Source organism: Lacerta agilis, chromosome 3 (genome assembly GCF_009819535.1).
Source record: "Lacerta agilis isolate rLacAgi1 chromosome 3, rLacAgi1.pri, whole genome shotgun sequence".
Taxonomy (NCBI): Eukaryota; Metazoa; Chordata; class Lepidosauria; order Squamata; family Lacertidae; genus Lacerta; species Lacerta agilis.
This window is the reverse complement of record NC_046314.1, coordinates 83,501,857-83,523,840: the sequence shown is the minus strand read 5'-3', so window position 1 is coordinate 83,523,840 and position 21,984 is coordinate 83,501,857.

The window sequence follows — 21,984 nt, the reverse complement described above, 5'->3', positions numbered from 1 at the left end:
TCTTTCCAGGCATGACCCATGCTTTAAAGCTCTGTGTCTGAGCCCCTCTCACCTTTTATTGCTCAGAAGCTTTCTCTGCAAACCCCCACTCTTTAAAGCTGGATTGGAGCAAGTGGTAATCCATGGAAACCCCAAACTGATGTTTGCTCTGACTGAGCGCTAAAGAGTGGGTTTTCATGAGGAAAGCTCTGGAGCAAAACAAAACGAAAAACACTAGGACACAGAGCTTTCAAGTGTAGTCCTGTGCCTGGAAAGCATGGGGCAAAAGGTAAATGTGGGTAAGCCCTCAGTCTCTGATTTCCTCTGTGCCAATCTGTCCAAACTTGAAAGCCTTATCATTTCATTCACTTACCAGACTTGGAAGCAGAGGCACCATCTTCTCTAGTTGATTGAGGGGGCAACGTCTAGATCATAGCTGTCAACTTTTCCCTTTTCTTGCAAGGAATCCTATTCGGAATAAGGGAATTTCCCTTAAAAAGGGGGTGAAGTTGACAGCTATGGTCTAGATGTCAAAAACGCAATGTCACGAAGAGCCAGGGGAAAGAGCTAAACATTGAGGGGGACTAGCCCTATCAAAAAATACAAAACTGCCTCAGCCCCCAAGAGCTTGAGCCTACGTATGCCAAGGAGGGTCCATAAATTACCTTGGGGCTCTAGTCAAAGACACTACTGCTCCTGTTCTGAAAAAAATTATCATGCCCCCAGCAGAATCCAGTAATCTTATGTACTGTTTAGTTAAGCAATACAGTGAAACCAACTGGGCACCCTAAATTTCCCTTATTGATAAATAGCTGACTCACTCCGTCAATACAATATTCAGGTGAAAGGCATTGAGAAGGCATTCTATAACCAGTCAATCCAGATTGTGGAGGAAGTGAAAAGGAGCGAACACAGGAAACTAACACAGAAGATGACTGTTGAAGAGAACTGCAGTATTATTGACTTTATGAGATTGTGGAGGATAGAAATTCCAGAGTCTCAAGCTGTTTTTCCATGTTAGGTAAAGGTAAAGGGACCCCTGACCATTAGGTCCAGTCATGGACGACTCTGGGGTTGTGGCGCTCATCTCGCTTTATTGGCCGAGGGAGCCGGCGTACAGCTTCCGGGTTATGTGGCCAGCATGACTAAGCCGCTTCTGGCGAACCAGAGCATACCTTCCCGCCAGAGCGGTACCTATTTATCTACTTGCACTTTTTGGCATGCTTTCAAACTGCTAGGTTGGCAGGTGCAGGGACCAAGCAATGGGAGCTCACCCCGTCACGGGGATTCAAACCGCCGACCTTCCGATCAGCAAGCCCTAGGCTCTGTGGTTTAGACCAAAGTTAAGGACTACTAAAGTTCTACATGAAAGGTGGTAGCATTGAAATCAAGAGCTATCCATCATTTTTGTTCCCTCTGAAGTGTTGGAAAATAAAAAAATTGAACCTGGAAAAATTGTTGCTTGCTTATGCACAAAATAAAACCAGTGTTTAATAATAGGTGTAAAGAATGGGATCTCAGTGCCATGTAATGTTGGTTCCGTATTTGTAAGAATTTGATATTTGAGTGTAGTGGCACCTATTTTCTGTAAATCCCTGCCTATTTCTTTTAGGCAGGGGTTCTTTGTTTTAATTCTGACGCCTGTCTTGACAAGCCTACCCAGACACATAATTTTACTATGAACATTTTTTAAAAATGTTTGTTTTTTCTATATTTTGAAAGCTTTATTACATCCAATGTTTTAAAAAGATCCATTCTTAGTGCTATTTTTAATAATAATAAAAATTTCATTTTATGTAAATCACTTATAATGTTTTGATTCAGCAGTGTATAAATCTTGTCAAATGGATGAATGGATGAAATCAGTCCCCAGCCAAGACTGGAGGGATGACAATTGGGTGACAAACTTCTGTGTCCTTTCCCCTACACAAATGATGCCAATCTTTTCTTAACATTACATCAGCACTGTGGGACAAATCAGCTCAGATACACCTGCATAGAAAGCATCTTGGATGCTCCATGAGAAAAGAGAAATGTTGCTGCTTTTTAAAAGAAAATGAAAAATACGTGGCATCTCAAAGAATTTCCTTGAAACTTGGACTTGCTTCCAGGAAACGTGTTTAAGATCAGGCTCTTAATGGTTGGCAATTACTGGGCAGCTAATAATACCCAGGCAATTTAAATTCCTCCAGCAGTATCAACAAGATGCAGCAACCTTCTTTTCCTTTTTACATGCAACACATTTCTACAATGAAGCTGTCACATGCCAATGCTGGGTAGGGTTGCCTGGGAGCCCCTCATTTTCTGGGCATGTCTTTTGTTCCAAAGTACACAGAAGATAATGACCAACCTTTGTTTTAGATGAGTCATGCTTCATCGCGCTTCCAACAACAGACACTGAGAGTGAAACTCTGTGGAATCTCCCTTGCACATTAACATTTTAAACCAGATTGTCCACTGGGAGGGCGGACTACTATGCATTTAGACAGGAGGGGAGGGGAGCAGGAACTTGGGGGAACTGAGTTCCCTTACCTTTTTAAAATTAATTAATTGTTTTTTGGGGGGGTAGGGACGGGGGCTGGAACAGATATACACCCAACGCCTGAGCCAAAAATCCACCTATATCTGTAATCAATAAAGTTGTGGCCATTTCTAATACAGGTCATCTAATCAAGTTGTGGCCATTTCTAATCCAGATCTAATCTGCTTGAGTTTATTAATCACATTTTACATTTAGCCACTGCCTGGGGAGGGGTGTGTAGCACTGCAACTGGGCCCACAATGAATAAGCAAGCAAGCAAACTTCACGGTGAGTTCCTCCACCATTTGGGGGGGGCGGAGGGAAGCACTGCATTTTGATACAAATCTTTTTCAGCTTCTGGAATTGTACTTCAGCTATGGTGGAACAAGCAGAGGTTTATGCTATTGTATCTAAAATGGTATCCATTGTTGGGCAGATATGGAAGTGTCATCTAAGAACATAAGAACAGCCCAAGGTGGATCAGACAAACAAGCTAGCCTCCCACAGTGTTGGCCAGCAAAATGCCCCAGGGAATTTCACAAGTGGAGCAAGATGAATACTGCCCTCAGCATCTGGTAATCGGAGATATACTGACCCTTGTATATGGAGGCAGGGCTATCTGGGAGGTGCTGGAAAAAACAAAGGGATTGTCTTCCTGTCGAAAGCTAGCATAAGTGACCTAGAGTAGCCACCACCAACTTTGTGTCCTCCAGATTTTTTGGACGACAACTTCCAAAACACTGGGCTGATGGGAGTTGTATGCTCCACAGTTGGAGGCAGCAATGCTTCTGAAGACCAACTGCTGGAAACCACAAGAGGGGAGAGGGCTCTTGTGCTCGACTCCTACTTCCTGGTTTCCTACAGGCAGCTGGTTGGCCACTGTGATAACAGGCTGCTGAACTAGGTGGGCCATTGACCTGATTCAGCAGCCCCTTCTTTTGTAGTCCAAAACATCTGGATGGTACCAAGGCTGAGCTAGAGGAGGGAAATAAGGAGGGAAAGTTTGTGGATGACGCCAAATTATTTAGGGTGGTGGGTAGGCTTCTTGTGCATTTTAGAACTCTGATTTTCCGGGGGGCAAGATGATTTGCTGTGTGTGTGTGAACAAATGCATGAACAGGGCTTGTAAATGTAAAGTGATGACTTTGAGCCCCAACTCCCTAACTTTACATAAATACTGATAGAGGTTGAGTTAGCAGGGATTGAACAGGAGAGAGAGGGTGGGGTGTTGTTGTTTCGTTTGTTTTCAAGTTATGTATTTATGTTTTTTTTAAATTGCGAACCACCCTGTAATCCTTGGATGAAGGGTGGTGTAGAAATATTGGGGTTGTAGTGGATAACTCTGTGAAAATGCCAACTGTGTGACAGTTTTGAAAAAGGCAGAATCCATGCTAGTGCTGTGACTCACAGTTGCTGATGAGAAAAAACTTGAAGAAGAGTTCTTTCCAAAAGCTTTGATGCTTTGATTATGCAGCCCATGTGCAAATTGCTGACTTAATGCACTTCAGGTGATACACATGGTCGACCATAACCACAGCTACAAGAAAGGCAGGGGCAGGTGCTCTAATTGCCAGAGCTTTGGGTGTTGGTCCCACAGTGTCATTCCCCTCGACTATTCTATATGGTAACTCACAACTTGTCCAAATTCAACTTTACGGGCCTGGCAATTTAACAATAAAACAATAAAAGGGGGCAGAAACAGAGCAGGCAACTGGGGAAAATGGCTTTGGCAATTGCATTGAACCCACAGAAGATGGCTACTGGCCTTCCCCCCCCTTCTTTCCAGTTTCATATGGGCACCAGGTTGGCCAATTTGAGAAACAGGATGTTAAATTAAATAGGGTTTTGGTCCTATTCTGCAAGCTTTTTCTGTTCTTCTGCTCTCTTTTCTGTTTTTAGTTTCCTCTCTCCTCCCCCAACAAGCATTCAGAGATCTGTTGTTTTTATAGATTTTTTACTGAATGCTACTCTTAAATGTTTAAGTGCCGCTATTTCAGTAATTTTAATGTATTGCTTATATTGAATTTTGTGTTTTTCGTTTTATACTGTTTGACCTTTTTATAAGACCACTTTGACTTTTTAAAACAGAAAACCTGAACATTGCCCCATATGCCACTGCCGCAGTGGCACTTTACCTGCCACACAAGGGACAATGAGCATAATTCCACCCCACCCAACTAAATTACTTCAAAGTATGTAGTGCACCAAATCAGTTTCTTTCATGAACTGCTAAGAAGAAACCAAAGTCTTTCGTTTCCTTGCTTATGTAAGGATCTGTTCCACTACTGTTATTATTCCTTATTATTTATTATACAGTAATTTGGCAATTACAGTTAAGGAGGTGGAATAGAAGCCATCTCCCTTTGAGCAAGTCTGGGCATCCACAACTTGGCTCTACCAGTAATGCTTCACCTAATCCGATTTGCTTTTGTAGGGGTTTTCCCCCAGCCACTGTTGTTTCTTCCACTAACACACCTTACTCATCATTTTGCAAATGTTCCTCTTCACCTAATGCACCTGCTATATATTTGCTCAACCCATATTCACATGCTCATACATGGTAATTATATTTGGTGGTGTTAGAGATTATTCCCATGAAATGCAGGAAGCTGTAAGAATCCAAGGGTGCATCATTCTGATAGCAATTGATACAGGTTAGTTTTTACATCTGGGAATGCCCAGATATGTCCTCTTTGGGGGGTCCTACATACCCAGTAATGTACGGAAGTGAGAGCTGGACCATCAAGAAGGCTGATCGCCGAAGAATTGATGCTTTTGAATTATGGTGCTGGAGGAGACTCTTGAGAGTCCCATGGACTGCAAGAAGATCAAACCTATCCATTCTCAAGGAAATCGGCCCTGAGTGCTCACTAGAAGGACAGGTCCTGAAGTTGAGGCTCCAGTACTTTGGCCACCTCATGAGAAGAGAAGACTCCCTGGAAAAGACCCTGATGTTGGGAAAGATGGAGGGCACAAGGAGAAGGGGACGACAGAGGATGAGATGGTTGGACAGTGTTCTCGAAGCTACTAACATGAGTTTGGCCAAACTGCGGGAGTCAGTGAAGGATAGGCATGCCTGGCATGCTCTGGTCCATGGGGTCACGAAGAGTCGGACACGACTGAACGACTGAACAACAACAACATGCCCATCAGGGAGGGATTTTACATTTTAAAGCAAATGTCTGGATTTTGGGGTGTGTGTGTCTGTGTGTGTGTGTGTGTGTGTGTGTGTGTATATATATATATATATATATATATATATATATATATATATATATATAGGTGTGCGTGTGGCTCTGGGTCTGGCTCTGGCATGGGTAGCCTCTTGAGAACAAAAAGTTACCAGTTGCTGGAATGTGCCCTGATCATTTACAGTTTGTAATGCCCCATTACATCTTTTCTCATACCTGCACAACATTTTTATAATGCTATGCTCCCAGTGTTTGTAAAATGGGTGGTTAGTGAGGTTGGTTGGAAATGGGGAAGATTCAATACTTTGCAGGAAAATATTGGGTTTCAGTGAAAAAGAGATGTATGTTTCCCTCAAAACCCATAGGTTATACTTGTGTACTTTGGGGGTTCTGAAGGACAAGAAATGGCAATGGAGGGCAGACAACAAGTTCAAGGGAGAAAGAGTAAGCATAGTGGACAGCAAACATCTCTATTGCTACATAAAAAGTGGAGGCCAAATGGCAATTAAAGTAATCAAAAGTTAGTAAAAGATTATTATTATTATTATTATTATTATTATTATTATTATTTTAAAAAGACAGGTTAGAGGAACACACTAGAGAATTAACAAGAAGTCGAATAGAAACTGAAAAATAGTTAAGAGTAAATAATAGTCTATAGAAATATAGGGCCCAATTCAACTAACTGCAAGTTTAAAATGGCAGCTATTCATCAAATCACTTCTTTAATTTAGGCTGCAATCCTATACACACTTACCTGGAAGAAAACCCCATTGACCTCAATGTGGCTTACTTCTCAGTAGACACGTAAAGGATTGCACTTAGTGTCCTTCTTGAAGATCCATCAGGTCTCACCTTGCCAGCATTCAATTGCTTCCTGACATTTTCCTAAATCATCTACCACTTTCAAAGGTCAGTCAAACTCTCTAAGGGCAGTCCATTCCTTGTTGGATACAATATAGCAGACTATACAATTTCTGAGAATGCACTTCTGCAGCTGATGTCCATCAATACAACCTGCAAAACTGTTTATGTGGTCAGCTGTGCTTTCATAGCCCTGTTTAGTCATGATTTAGCTCTATTTCACCTATTATTTTAGCTTCAATGCTGAAGTATCAGTGTATTTGCACCAATACTCTGCTGAGGTACAAGTGTTCCCTCTCTCTCTCTCTCGATGTATTCTGAAGTCTGAGTGACATTTCCAAAACTACGCAGTAAAACTTTCATGGGCAACCTGAGTTTGGATGCTTCAAAGCACTAGGACTATAATCTCACTCTCTCTATCCTTCATGTGAAATTGTGAACAGGCTGTCCTGCTGAACGCATGGGGGGGGGAACAGCTGATTTTGTTTAGTACTTTTTGTCTGAAGAGTTTTGTTTCCTTGTGTACGCTGGACCTTGAGAGGGGAATGTACCTTCAGAAATGACCAGCGCCCTTCAAATTCTTATCTAAAGGAATCCCTCTGGAAACCTTGGAACTCTTACAAAAATTTGGGCTGTCTGTTATATATCAATTTTACAAGGACACTACTTTTTGCCTATTGTACCCTCCTGTAAATGACCAACTGCCTGTCCCCTCCCATGCTCCTTCATTGGCTTGCTTCAGTTTGTTCCACAGAGCTGCATGCAAAAGAAAAATATTAACTAAAGTGCTAGCTGCAGTCTAGCTGATGATTAGCCACTGAACGTCAAAATCAATGCCTGGCTATGTCAAGATGACACACTGTCCACCAAACACTTGACCCAGGCTACAGTAGGTAGAATCACCCAATAGAGGAACACCTTTCTTTATCGAATGCTTAGTATAATGTTTCCTTAACCAGTGATTTCAGTATCATCATAAGATTATTATTATTATTATTATTATTAATGCAATACAGTATCAGTAATGCCTTTGTTGTAACTGCAGAGGTAACTTCCTCTCTTAAAAATCTAACTGTGTTGGGTTTCTTTGTACATTCATTTTTTTCTCATTGGGAACCTATTCTTAGGTACCATGAATGGTGCCCCTTATTATTTGTTTATTTGAACCCCATCTTTTTCTACCAAAGCACTCCAAGGCAGATTACAACAAGAGTAAAAGCCTCAAATGCTTGTTAAAAATATCAAATCAAGTAATGAAGCAAAAATCAGCAATAACAAGAAAACCACACATACAGAATCACAACTAGCTGCATAATAGCATAGCTTGAGCACAGCAGGTCAGAAGGCCCAAAATTTCTTTCTAAATAAAACAGTCATAATTAGGAATGGGGGAGAAATTTGATCCAGTTCACATTTAAAGCCAAATTTATCAAATTAGCCCTTTCCAAAACTATATGAAAACTGAAACACAGTCAGCCTTTGAAATTTGCATTTACCCAGATTTCTCTAACCAAAGAATGTTCACAAAATATTAGGGGGAAGTGTGCATAAAAACGAATATGTTAGTGAAAATTGTTGGGAAATAAGTGGGATATACAAATTAACCTGGAAGTCCCACGTGTGGGAAACGACACAAGGAAAAATTGGTAACTGCCTGAATTCAAAAAATGAAGGGCTTAACTCACACTCTAGCCAAAAGAGTCCCCAGCAAAGTTTAAAGCTGAAATATATGCAGCATTTGTGAAGTGCAGGGAATATAGGCTGTTAGACCTTTAAATATGCTAGTATTAAGCACTCACAATGTGCTCTCCCTGCTCTCCTTCCTCTACCTCTCTCACAGTGAATAGTTCACAAATTTAAGTAAGTTTAAATGCTTTACTTACCATAATCAGAGGTCTCACTAATGCATCATTCAATGGTACAGCAAAGTCAATACAGGTAAAAAACTATTGAGTACAAAAATACAAGAGTTAGTTTCAAACATGGAGTCTGGAGCTTGGGAGCTGCAGCCTCATGTGTCTGATCAGCTACTTGGGGGGGTTATTGGTTTGTTTTGTTCTGGCTTTTGATTTTATTATGTGTTTTGTGTTTTTTATATTTTTTATGAGGAGAGAGAGAGAGAGAGAGGAAACTAGCCTTACTTCATCCTCCCCAAAGTTGAGGGTGTGTGACCTAGCTAAGCTTTCTCTACCAATGTACAGCTCTGTGGCCTCATTTACTAACTAGCATAGATATTGCATTGTAAGGTCAGACTGTAAAAGCTCCCACTAAAATAACATCCAAAAATGCATTATGTTGAGAGAAATTGCTTGCAAAATTAGGAGAAATTTGCACAAAAATGCTGAATAATTTTCATGAGGATTTTTAAAAAAGAAAATCTGCAAATCGCTGCAGAAATGTAGTGAACTAAACCACTGAGCCTAGGGCTTGCCGATCAGAAGGTCGGCGGTTTGAATCCCCGTGACAGGGTGAGCTCCTGTTACTTGGTCCCTGCTCCTGCCAACCTAGCAGTTCGAAAGCACGTCAAAGTGCAAGTAGATAAATAGGTACCGCTCCAGTGGGAAGGTAAACGGCATTTCCGTGTGCTGCTCTGGTTTCTGGTGACATGACCCGGAAAAACTGTCTGCGGACAAACATTGGCTCCCTCGACCAGTAAAGCAAGATGAGTGCCGCAACCCCAGAGTTGTTCGCGACTGGACTTAACTGTCAGGGGTCCTTTGCCTTTACCTTTACATTTAAAAGTTGGGAAATGAGGAAGGGAGAAAGCTGAAATTATCAGATCCTGTGTTTACTCAGAAGTCCATTGTGTAAATTGGGCTTATTTCCACATAAATGTGCATAGGATAGAAATTTGGAAAGCTTTTTCAAAACCAGGAAGATATTAAAATGTGCTGGAAAGACTGGAGATGAGGTGGACCAACCTTGATAGGCAATTCCACAAATTGTGGAGCCACTGCAAAGAGTCCCTTGGTGAATCAAGCTACTCTTAACTTGCAAATGTTAGACATCATACGAAAAGTGGATGCCCATGAAGATGGGGAGTCTCCTATAATACACTTCCTGCAGGCTACTCAGAAGGAAGTCCCACTATAATTCATAGGAGTTATACACAGGTAAGTATGCATGGGCTGTAGTTTTAGGGAGGACTAGCAGATCAGAATAAATGTCAAATTCAGTTGTTTTCTGCACAGATTGCACAGCTTCTTCTTCTTCTTCTTCTTCTTCTTCTTCTTCTTCTTCCTTTTTTTTTTTTACAACAGCACATGTAAGATCTTGCAAAGGATTTTAAAAACTCGGATTCCAGAAAAACCCACAAAGGCAATTTACACAGCTAATCCCAAAACTTTCCATATCAGCAGACAGGTACATAGAATGGCTCACATTGCTTACTGTAGAAACGCAACATCACAAGCCTTGCCCTTATGCTGTATTCCAGAGAGTTACACCCACTGAATTCTCCTTTTTTAGTAGGTGAAAAAATAAATACTTTTTGAATGTACCAAGACATGTGTTTTAGGGAGATGGGAATTACTAAAGGCCTACGGCTGATGTAATAAGGATGGGCAGAACATTGAGTTGCTCTTCCTATTTTGTAAGCTAAACAGTACCCACGAACTGAGCTGCTTGGAATGTCATACTGTTATGAAATCAATGCTTTAATAAAGAAAAACAAGGAACAAAGTCTACTCTATGCATTATTCATTGACAGGGAAGAATATAACAACTTCCCAAGAACTTGCAACAAGCTATGCCGAAACTGTCAAAGGACCTTTCCAGACAATGTTTTTGTGCATTGAATATGAGGTTATAACTAATGTTGCAGTGGAGGGTTGGCATCTAGATGTCATTTTTAAATGTTCAAATACTCAATGCCATTTAAACAATAATTTCTCTCCACTGCTTGTTGAGCTTTTCCCCCCTACAAAAACACACACACACATGAAACCCCAACATGTGATCTTTTTTTTTTTTAATTGACTTGCCTAAGATCCAGGGCAAAGTAGATGTTAATTCCTGGACGTTAATCCCGCCTTCGAAATCTCGGTATTGTCCAGGAAATTCTGGATGTATGACAGCCCTACAAAAGCAGCAGTGTCTGACTACATCTTAGTAGCATGTCAGTCCTTCAAGAGCCAGTGTGGTGTAGTGGTTAAGAGCGGTGGACTCGTAATCTGGTGAACCGGGTTCGCTTCCCCACTCCTCCACATGCAGCTGCTGGGTGACCTTGGGCTAGTCACAGTTCTCTGAAGTCTCTCAGCCTCACTCACCTCACAGAGTGTTTGTTCTGGGGGAGGAAGGGAAGGGAGATTGTTAGCTGCTTTGAGACTCCTAATGGGAGTGAAAGGCGAGATATCAAGTCCAAATCCAAACTCTTCAAGAGTAATGGCCCTGCCCCTTTCCATTGTGTCATCACTTTGATTCTGATTTGATTTTAGGATGTATTTTAATTGATTGCTTGATTTCATGGTAATATGTTATATATTTGACGTTAGCTGCTCTGAGCCCAGTTTTGGCCAGGGAGGGCGGGGTATAAATAAAATTTATTATTATTATTATTATTATTATTATTATTATTATTATTATTATTATACACCACCGATGTTGGATGGGTCTAGACCGGGGTCCCCAGACTAAGGCCCACGGGCCGGATGCGGCCCGAGGGGCTCATTTATCCACCCCCGGCGACTGCTGCCGCTCACTGCTGCCTCCCACTCTTACCGGCGTGGTGCAGCTGCCCACTTTTGGGTCAGTGGAGCGATGGAAATAGCTTGCGTGCATGCGCAAGCATCATTTCCGGCGCACTTCCGGGTCTGCGGAGGCCCATGCGCATGTGCACAAGCTATTTCCAGAGGCGCCCCGACCCGAAAGTGCACCGGAAATGACGCTTGCATATGCGCACAAACTATTTCCGGCACTCCGTCTACCCAAAAGTGCACCAGAAATAGTGTGTGGGTACACGCTCCCCCACCCTCCGGTCTGCCGTGTGATCGGTAAGTCTGGGGACACCTGGTCTAGACCAGGGGTAGGGAACCTCAGGTAGGTCTAGGGGTCAAATTTGGTCCTCCACGTCTCTCTGTCTGGCCCTCCAAACCCCTTACCAGGTTGCAATCCTGCTCCACCCAAATGTTTTTGCCTAACTGTAATGTGTCCTTGTACTTTATAATGCCTCTTGCTTGTCTGGATGGAGGACAGAGAGGAATGTGTGAGAGTTGATCAAACAAGCCTCCAGTACATTGACATTTGTTGCTCCCCTCACTTTTTCCCACTGGCTCTGCTAGGCACTGGCATGTGGCCCTCAGAATCTAGCCCTTGGGCTGGAAAGGGTTCCTCACCCTTATCTAGTGTAAAGAAATATAAGCACTATCTGTATGTAAACAGCAGACGTTTCGCAAGATCAAATTCAAATTTCACTTGCAGTGCAGAGTTCTAAGATGGGACCTGCATCCAACTTCTTAGGCAAATTCCTATTACAGACCACTGAATTTCACTCCAAGAGCTAAATTCCACAAAAGTTTATCATCACATATAATAAAACAGTATGAATGGCTCTGCTGAGTTACGGTTTACATAGTTTTATTCATACAAAAGTATCTTTGCAGCTTTGAACAAAATATGATTAAATTTTCTCTTCCATGGATATAATAAAAAGTAGAGATATTTCTAAAACACTGCCGGTCACTGGGTTCATTGGTTGATGCTGAAGATGCTTGTTGTTTTCCATTGGTTTTCTGTTCTATTTTAGGACAATGTTCTTGGCAAAACCAGGAAACGCCACTGCTTTAGAATGTACTTGAAAGCCTTGAACTGTGATAATAGCGTACTTTGTAATATATTGAGTTCTCAGTAAGCTTTGGGCAGAAAGCTGTCTATGTAAAGACTGACAAACTATAGCATTGGTCATCTCACCATAACAGGTTATAGTGCAGACACACAAATAATAACCAGAAATCCCTATAAAATAATAGAATACCTACACACTTTGCCAATGATTGTAACCTGGAAAGCAGAGTGTTCTTTTGTACATTGCTAATACCTTTTGTGAAAATTGTTCTAGCGACAAAAGCTATTGCAGCATTTTGAAAAGACATTGCAGAGCCTGTCTGAATGAAAGCCACTTAATCTCCAACAATAAGAAGTATTGTTATTGTAATCTGCCCAGGTGATATATGCCTCCTGACCTGCATTAAAAAAGGTAAAGGTTAAGGACCCCTGACAGTTAAGTCCAATCGCAGACAACTCTGGGGTTGTGGTGCTCATCTCGCTTTACAGGCCGAGGGAGCTGGTGTTTGTCCACAGACAGTTTTTCTGGGTCATGTGGCCAGCATGACTAAGCCGCTTCTGGCGCAACAAAACACCGAAACCAGAGCAGCGCATGGAAACAATGTTTACCTTCCCGCCAGAGCGGTACCTATTTATCTACTTGCACTTTTTTTGTGTGTGCGCTTTTGAACTGCTAGGTTGGCAGGAGCTGGGACCGAGCAACAGGAGCTCACCCCGTCACGGGGATTCAAACTGCCGACCGTCTCATCGGCAAGCCCAAGAGGCTCAGTGGTTTAGACCACAGCGCCACTTGCATCCCAATTGCTGACCTGCATTAGGATTCCCCAAACAAGACATTCAAGTTGATGGCCATCACTGTCTCCTGTAGGAACAAGTTCTGTGCGCTCCATGAAGAAGCACTTTCTTTTATCTGTCATGAATCTCCCAACATTCAGGTTCATGGGATATTCATGAGTTCTAGTGTTATGAGAGAGTGGGAAATGCTTCTTTAATCACGTTCTCCTTGCTGTGCATAATCCACTTTTATAAGTAAGACAGTACTAAGATTTAATACCCAATGATGCAATAATACTCAACAGAGCCTAATACTCAGTGTTCAATGCTTCAGGCAAACTCATTCTTAGATAAAAAAGGAAGACAAGTAAAGTGCTGTTAGTCTCAGCAGATGTTTCACTTCTGTGTTTGAGAAATATACAGCAGCTGAAATTGAAAGCTTGTTATAAGAATTAAATGGTTTTTTAAAATGTGATGCCAATATAGGCTTTATGCAGGCAGAATACTGCAATTCCCTTTCCCTGCTAAACTCTGTAATAAATTTCAATATTTGCAAAATTCAACTACAAGGAAAAGATAAGCAAACACATATTATCTTACTGAACTCAAATAGGAAGTGGTATGGGTCTACCAAACTCCACTCTAATTAGCAGTGCCTATTTCCAGAATTTGAATCTAGTGTCTTCATCTGCATTGCATAAATGATTATACATTACTTGCATTACTAATCATACACTTCTTGAGACTCATATTTTTTGTAGGATTCTTTGATTAAGGGAAATGCAGAATTCTGTCAACTGCCTCAAAAGTTGTAGTGGTTATGAGTTTTTTACGGTCCAAAATCAAGGTTCCTTTTTGACATATTGAAGGAAATGTATGGTAATTTACAAATTTAATCCAGTTACAGTAAAATAACAAAACCAATAGCTTCATAATTAAACCCTTTGCAGCCCAAACCAATATTAGCTGCCGATTGAATTTACTGAAGTCTGCATGCCTAAAATCTTAAGAGTTCTCAGATGGTCTCACAGCAATACCATCTTCTAAGTATTCACCAACTGCCCATAGAAAAAATCCTGGTAAATAAATTTTCATTTATGATTTATTTCTATTGTTTCTCTTTGCCAAAAGAAACAGAGGAAATTAGAAGTGAAATATTCATTGGATGTAGTCAGCAACCTTCTAACAAGAGCAGGAATGGCTAAAATGTGACTAGTCACCCTCCGAATGTTGATGTACTCCCATCAGCCCCAGCCAGCCTGGCCAATAATCAGAAATGATAGTTGTAGTTCAGCAACATCTGGCCACTCCTGAACTAGATTTTAACCCTTTCCCTGTTACTGAGAATTAGAAGAAGACAAGTAAAATGATGTGAAGATCCCTGGGAGACACTTGGGCTTTGCAAATCGAATGTCCCTAGATGTGCAGTTAGGATATTTACATGCCTATCTAAAGCCTAAGCATCTGAAACTTACTGGCTGCGCCTAAAATTGTCACAGCAAATGACCTGGGGGCCGGGAGATAATACCAGTTAATTTCTGGTTAATAAGGTGTGATTTGGCAAACACACTCAAGAAATTTTATTTTAGACAGCCTGTATTGTATGTTCTATAAGGCTCAAGGAGTAGGGAACTGTTGAACAGCTTTCCCTGGAACTGTGTCTCTCTCCCCAACAAAGACAAGTCTCTACATGAGCTACAACAGTGTTTACTGCTGAAGCAATCCATGTGCTGGGAAATCTCTAAGGTGCTACTGGAAAGAATTTTTTATTTTATTTTGTTTTGACTATGGCAGACCAACACGGCTACCCACCTGTAACTGGGAAATAGAGGCAGATAAATCTCAGGACATTGCAGAGTATTCTATACTGTACTGTGCTGACAGTTTTCTAAAGTTCTTCCATGGCAAGAAGATGCCTTCCGTAGACAGAACTTCTGTTATTTTGGGGCATGTTTTGCAGCAAAACCAAAAGCTGGTCTGCTTTCCCAAAACCAGTGTAGCCAATCTGCCATGAAGAATGAATGTGGCATAGTGTGATCTTAAGACCAAAAGAATTTCCTAAAGCCAAAGGAAAGTCTGCCTAAACAACATTTCATTGGGCAACACACTCCCCTTTACACAAGTGATTTGTGACAGTAGCTAGATAAAACACAGCTAGATGTGTGCTCACAAGCCAAAGATGAATAAGCAACAGAGCACATAGCTTCTAAATAATCATTACTGGAAATGGTGGTGGATTCATTCCTGAAGGACTAGCTCCTTCACTACAAACTTTCCTTGTTCATTTTTCTCACTTGGATGATTCCCCCCCCTTTGAACTTCACTTTTTTTAAAAAAAAAATGGTACTGCTGACATGATCCTTCTTAAATTTGGCTGCAGCCAAGTCGTTGACAGCCCTGAGGCACCACCAGTTGAAGTGATATAAAATACAGGCTGGCCATTCACGAAAAGAACTTAATTTAAATTTGTCCTCTGCCACGAACACTTACTGGAAATCCTGGGCCAATTTTCTTGCCATCAGCATCAGTGGCCTTTGTCAGGCTGAATGAGATAGGGGTCCAAAGTACCTGTATTTCAAACACCAAAACACCCATTTAAATTTACATCATGATTAGTAAAGTCTCAAGCCATTGCTTCTGCTGCACCCCTTCCTATGCTTGATGTAGAACCACTTTTTCTGACATCTATTTGTTAATTGTGCTTGATCTAGGAAACATCTGTACAGCAAATATGTCTTAGACACACACCTCAGCTGAAAGTCATTTCCTTTCTGGACTTGAAAGCCTGTGCAAATAGTAAGGATGAATGATAATTGTGGAATTGCTCACAACCACATTATCTGTTTCAACCTCATTGTATTTTTTTTTAAATAGGTTTACTCTTAGCTATGATTTAAATGAACCCGACTTTTTCATTAACTCAACTAACAGGAAAAACTGTGGGGCCCATGTGACAGGTGTTGGGAGTGAACAATAAAGGCACTGTTTAAACAGAGCGGGTGAGAAAAAGGCAGGGAGCGGGAAAGGAGGATTAAAAAGAGAAAAAAGAAGAAGAGGGAATCGTTTATGAGGTAAAGCGAGGCATTTCAAAATCAGAAGACAGAAACAGAGGTGCCATTTATGGAAAACCACTCAAAGAAAAGCACAGCTCTAAGAGCACCCATGGCTAAGACAAATTCTTCCTTATAGCATAAACTGTAGCAGCTAGGGAAAATATGCCTTGTAATTCGTTCTGCCCAAGACGAGATGAGTGAAGTGAAATTTCCAAAGTAAAAGGGTTTGTTGACAAGAGCAAGAGTAATTTCATGATTATGTCAACAATCACATTTTCTTTGGAAATTTCATGTGAGGAACCAGAGTCAGGAGTAGGTCAGCAATAAAAACATGCTGTTAGTGAAGTTAACTCTTTAAATTCAAAGAAACCAAAACAGTGCAGGCCTAGTGATCACAGATACTCTTCCCAGTAGGTCTTGCCCCAATGAGGCAGTTGCGAGGACTGAAGGCAGTTGCCACTCTATAAGGCTCCTCCCCCAGTTCCTTCCCCAGTAGTCCAAGGCTTTGTCACCTTGTATCTCATTGCTCTACCCTCTTCATACCTCTTTGTGTTCTGGGAGACCAGCAAGGAGGGGAGCTGGTCACAGCAGGAGGGGGAGACACCCTGGATTCTTCAGCAGCTTGCCTCATCTCTGCCTCTTGGTCCGTCTCCTCTCCTGCCTCCTCTTCTACTTCTGAGCTTGGACTGCTCTCTGCCACACAGCCTCTTCTTGCTCACTAAACCCTGTTATCTCTTCAGCTGCCAACACTTTCTCCTCCCAGTCTGCTTCCTCTTCTCCCTCTGACTACGCATCGTTGTCCCACCACCAATCCCCTGGCTCTGACCCTTCTTCCTTGGGGGGGTTCCCTTGGGGGTTCCCCAGCTAGTGCTTCCCACCCACCCACCCAGCCCGTGACATTTCACTCCATTCCGTCTTGTCTTCTGCAGAACAAATTACAAGGCATATTAAAAAAAACAACTAAAAATATTTTTTTTGTCCACTAAAATTATAGTTGTTGTTTTTCAAGAGCTGCTGCTATCCTGGGTTATATATTTTTTTAAAAAAGAAACAACCCTAAAATTCAAAGTTTGTGCTATGGGTAGTAATGTTTTAGCACAGAAAAAGGGGTCTTCGTGTTTTATAGTGCAGATTTTTGTTTAAAATGCCAACAGTCTCGGTTAATGCCCATCTTCAGTAAGAGCACACTTATAACAGTTTATTTCTTCCATCCTCAAAACTTCCGGATGGGTAGGAACAACCAACTCCAGTTGGGGTTGAGTCATAAAGGTCATGGGAGAGCCAATGTCAAGTGTTAAGAATATGGAAGTTTTATGCAATCCACAACTCAGCTATTTCAGAATACTCACCATGAAGTAAGTGGGCGCACCCTAATACATTTTCCTCAGTGCGTAATGAAAGTTTTATATCTTGTGATGAAATGCATAATTGTGAAATACTGGAAGTTCAAATACACTAAGATAATCTACACAAAATTAAGCCGCAAGCTCCACAAAAATACAAGAAACGTTGTGGTCTCTCTGTTCAATATTCTGTCAATTTTGTTTGGCTCACATCAACATTTACGATCACAAGGGTTGACATATTTAGGCAATGTAGCCATTAAGGCAAAGCCACAAGTCTTTGAAACCCATTCTCTAAGTTGGTGGGTTTCAATCATGCTATTTAGGAGCTATTAAGATTTTAACTGCAGTTAAAAACTCTTACCACAAATCATAATGCTCCTGACACAGAAAGTTTTTCCAATACCCTAGCAATTGATTAAATGAAAAGTCATAGCCAATCACTGCACTAATCACAAAAACAGCTTCCTTCCAATATGTCTTACCTTATCATAATTCCAGCAAGGATAAATAAAATCAACTGTAGTTTTGGATCATATCCACCACTTAATATTTTCTTTATTTATAGAATTTTTTCTATGCCACTATATCATAAAATATCAAGGTAGTGTACACTGCTAAAACATCATTTTTAAAATTTAATTTAAAAAATAAATATAATTTCAAAATAAATATTTTTTTATTGATCTTTAATCACAATTAACAAAACATACCGACAAAGGGAAAACAGAGCTTAAAAGTTGTTCAAGAAGGAAAGAAATATATCAGCTGATGGTTTTGGTCTTCAACATTCCAATAAAGGCAATCAAAAATATTTGCTTTGTTAGGACAACATTCTTACTGACATTCTTTTCTTTCTTTTTTTTACTAGGGAATTGTCTACTACATTGGTTGCTGCATGCAAGTGGAGAGGAATTCTGATCATGAAAATGTACATCACATGTTTTGTTTTGCTACATCTTGGTGGCAGGAGGAGATATAGGACAGTTGTCTGTGGCAGAATGTGTTTGTTTCCAGGAATGTCTCCAGCTCCACCCCTCTACCAACTCAAGTTCTTCTTTTCACTTGACTCAATTCTTTCTTCTCTCCCTTCCCTGCTTATGCCTGGAACACCTTCCTAACACCCCTATGTGAAGCTGCTTCTCTCTTCTTTTAAATCCTTCTGCAGAGCCTTTTCCAGCACAAATTTCATGGTCATGCCCTACTGATTCTAGCGGGTGGTGCTGTGGTCTGAACCACTGAGCCTAGGGCTTGCAGATCAGAAGGTCAGCAGTTTGAATCCCCACGACGGGGTGAGCTCCCGTTGCTCAGTCCCTGCTCCTGCCCACCTAGCAGTTCGAAAGCATGACAAAAAGTGCAAGTAGATAAATAGGTACCGCTCCGGCGGGAAGGTAAACGGCATTTCCATACGCTGCTCTGGTTCGCCAGAAGTGGCTTAGTCATGCTGGCCACATAACCCAGAAGCTGTACGCTGGCTCCCTGAGCCAATAAAGCGAGATGAGCACCGCAACCCCAGAGTCGGACATGACTGGACCTAACGGTCAGTGGTCCCTTTACCTTTACCTTTACCTTTTACTGATTCTAAGTGTGAATAACTGATCTGAATACATATTGTTCTCCTGTTTACCTTTGACACCTTCTTGCTCACCTGTGTGAAACCAGAAACTCCTTGGAGAAAGGGTCTGCCTTTTTGTCTGTTATTCCATAAACTGGCACATTGGTTGCACTAAAATAAACAAGCAAACTTCTCATCCCGATAAGGATCTGTGCATGGAAGCATATTCCAAGCATGTTAGGTCCCTCGTGCTGCTGTAGTGAGTGAACAATCTCACTTGAATCCACTTCTTTCCTGACTGGCTAACCGCTAATGTAAGCCTAACACTCTAGCTAGAATTGTTTTTCAGTAGTTGTTGCATTACTTTACAGTTATCAGCACTGAATTCATCAGTCAATTTATTTCCTCGTGATGTCATTTTGCAAGATCCTTCTGCGCTGCCTGCTTTGTACTTTAGTTTTTATGTAAACTGCAGATAAAGGCTGGTTTTTAAATGTGTCACAGAAAACCACCAACAAGAGTTTCTCACTTGCACACTATTAAGTACGCACAATGTGCTACATGCAATGCCAGTATTTATGTGGCGGTCCCTTACAATGAATGCAGACAAACATACAGACAAAAGAAAAGTTCAAAGGAAATGAACATATTTTCCCATGCTGCTTGTCAGTTTCTGACTGAGGCTTCAATCCCATGCACATGGGAGTAAGTCCCATTAGAAAAATAAGAAAACTGTTTTATACCAGGTCAGACCATTAGTCCATCTAGATCAGTCTTTTCTACAGCAGTAGTCCCAGTTCCATTCGGTCCCTGCAGCCATGAAACTCTTCACTGTTGCCCACAAGGAGGGGAAAGAAAGTTATGAATCAAAATGTGCAGATACCCTCCTAAGCAATGCCTGTGAAATGAGTCATCCTGGCTGGCCATGCCTGTCAGTGTTTTTCCAGGGAGTGAAGTTAAACTGCTGATTGATAATTGAAACAAAATCGAAAATTCTTTCTAGTAGCACCTTAGAGACCAACTGAGTTTGTTCCTGGTATGAGCTTTCGTGTGCATGCACACTTCTTCAGATACACTGAAACAGAAGTCACCAGATCCTTAAATATAGTGGGGGAGTGGGGAGGGGTATTACTCAGAAGGGTGGTGGGAATGGGTGATAGGCTGATAAGTGTGGAAAACCTGTTGACGACTCTAAACGGCTGCAATTAGTCTTGCAGGGAAAGGTAAGGGGTGAGATGGCTAAAGATGGCTTTGTTATGTATAATGAGATAAGAATCCAATGTCTTTGTTCAAACCAGGTTTCTCCATGGTTTTAAGTTTGGTGATTAGTTGCAATTCAGCCACTTCTCTTTCCAGTCTATTTCTGAAATTTCTTTGTATTAAGACAGCTACTTTGAGATCTTTTATAGAATGTCCTGGGAGATTGAAGTGTTCTCCTACTGGTTTCTCTGTCTTGTGATTCCTGATATCAGATTTATGTCCATTTATCCTTTGGCGTAGGGTTTGGCCTGTTTGTCCAATATAGAGAGCTGAAGGGCACTGTTGGCATTTGATTGCATACACAATGTTGGAAGATGAGCAATTAAATAGTCCTGAGATGGTGTGTTTGATGTTGTTGGGACCAGTAATGGTGTTATCCGGGTTTATGTGGCAGCAAAGTTGGCATCTGGGTTTATTGCAGGCTCTGGTACCAGTGTCCATGTTGAGTCCTGTTTTTGTATTATTGTGGGTGAGGAGCTGTTTGAGATTGGGTGGCTGTTTGTATGCGATGAAGGGTCTTCCTCTTCATCGCATTTGATAATTGATTTGTTTGGGCACTGAAGAATAGGAATCCCTGGGGTCCTAAGGAGTTTTTCCCCTCCTCTTTAGTGCACTTGCCCTGCTTATGTCTTATATTCTAGTAGTCCATGGAATCTCTGTAATTCCATCTTCCCCCCTAGCAACCAAGATGCATCCTTCTGTGGTGATTTTGTCTGGGATCAGGTACTGTGCTCCCAAGAAGTTGTTTTCAGCAAATACCGTACTACTACACATTAAGCGTGGGGGTACTAAACAATCACCTCCTCAAATGGCAAATGCAAAAAGTAAAAACTTTGCAAAGTGGCTTAGACACATATAAATGCTTATTTCAGAAGTAAGTCTATGTTTAATGGGGCATGGTAAAGGTAAAGGTAAAGGGACCCCTGACCGTTAGGTCCAGACGTGGATGACTCTGGGGTTGGGGTGCTCATCTTGCTTTACTGGCCAAGCGAGCCAGGTTACAGTTTCAGGGTCATGTGGCCAGCATGACTAAGCTGTTTCTGGCGAACGGAAACACTGTTTACCTTCCCGCCAGAGCGGAACCTATTTATCTACTTGCACTTTGACGTGCTTTCGAACTGCTAGGTTGGCAGGAGCTGGGACCGAGCAACGGGAGCTCACCCCATCGCGGGGATTCAAACCACCGACCTTCTGATCGGCAAGCCCTAGGCTCTGTGGTTTAGACCACAGCGCCACCCAAGTTCCTATTTAATTGGGCATGCTCCCAGGTAAATTGGTATAGGTTGGGAGCCTAGGTCCTGCTTTAGGGATGGCATTGGGGAAATATTGTTCTTGTGACTTTAACAGCTGTATCTCCACAATCAGGACCAGCAGAACATAGCTGACTTCCAAAGGTAAACATGAAGCTGTCTGTGGTGGCGAGAAGCAGTAATGCCTGCAACTCTTTATAACTTTCTTTTATCCTTAAATGTGTGAGACCTCAAATATTGGGATGAGAATGCTAATCTTTTACTTTCCACACAGGGTGCACCTAGTAAAACATTTACAAAGTAAGTGTGAGGAAATCATTGACAGGACTGAGCCCATGCTTGGAGGGGAAAGTACCCACCAACCTTAACTGTAGTCATTGAGGTTAAAGAGATGCATTTCATGGTACATTGGA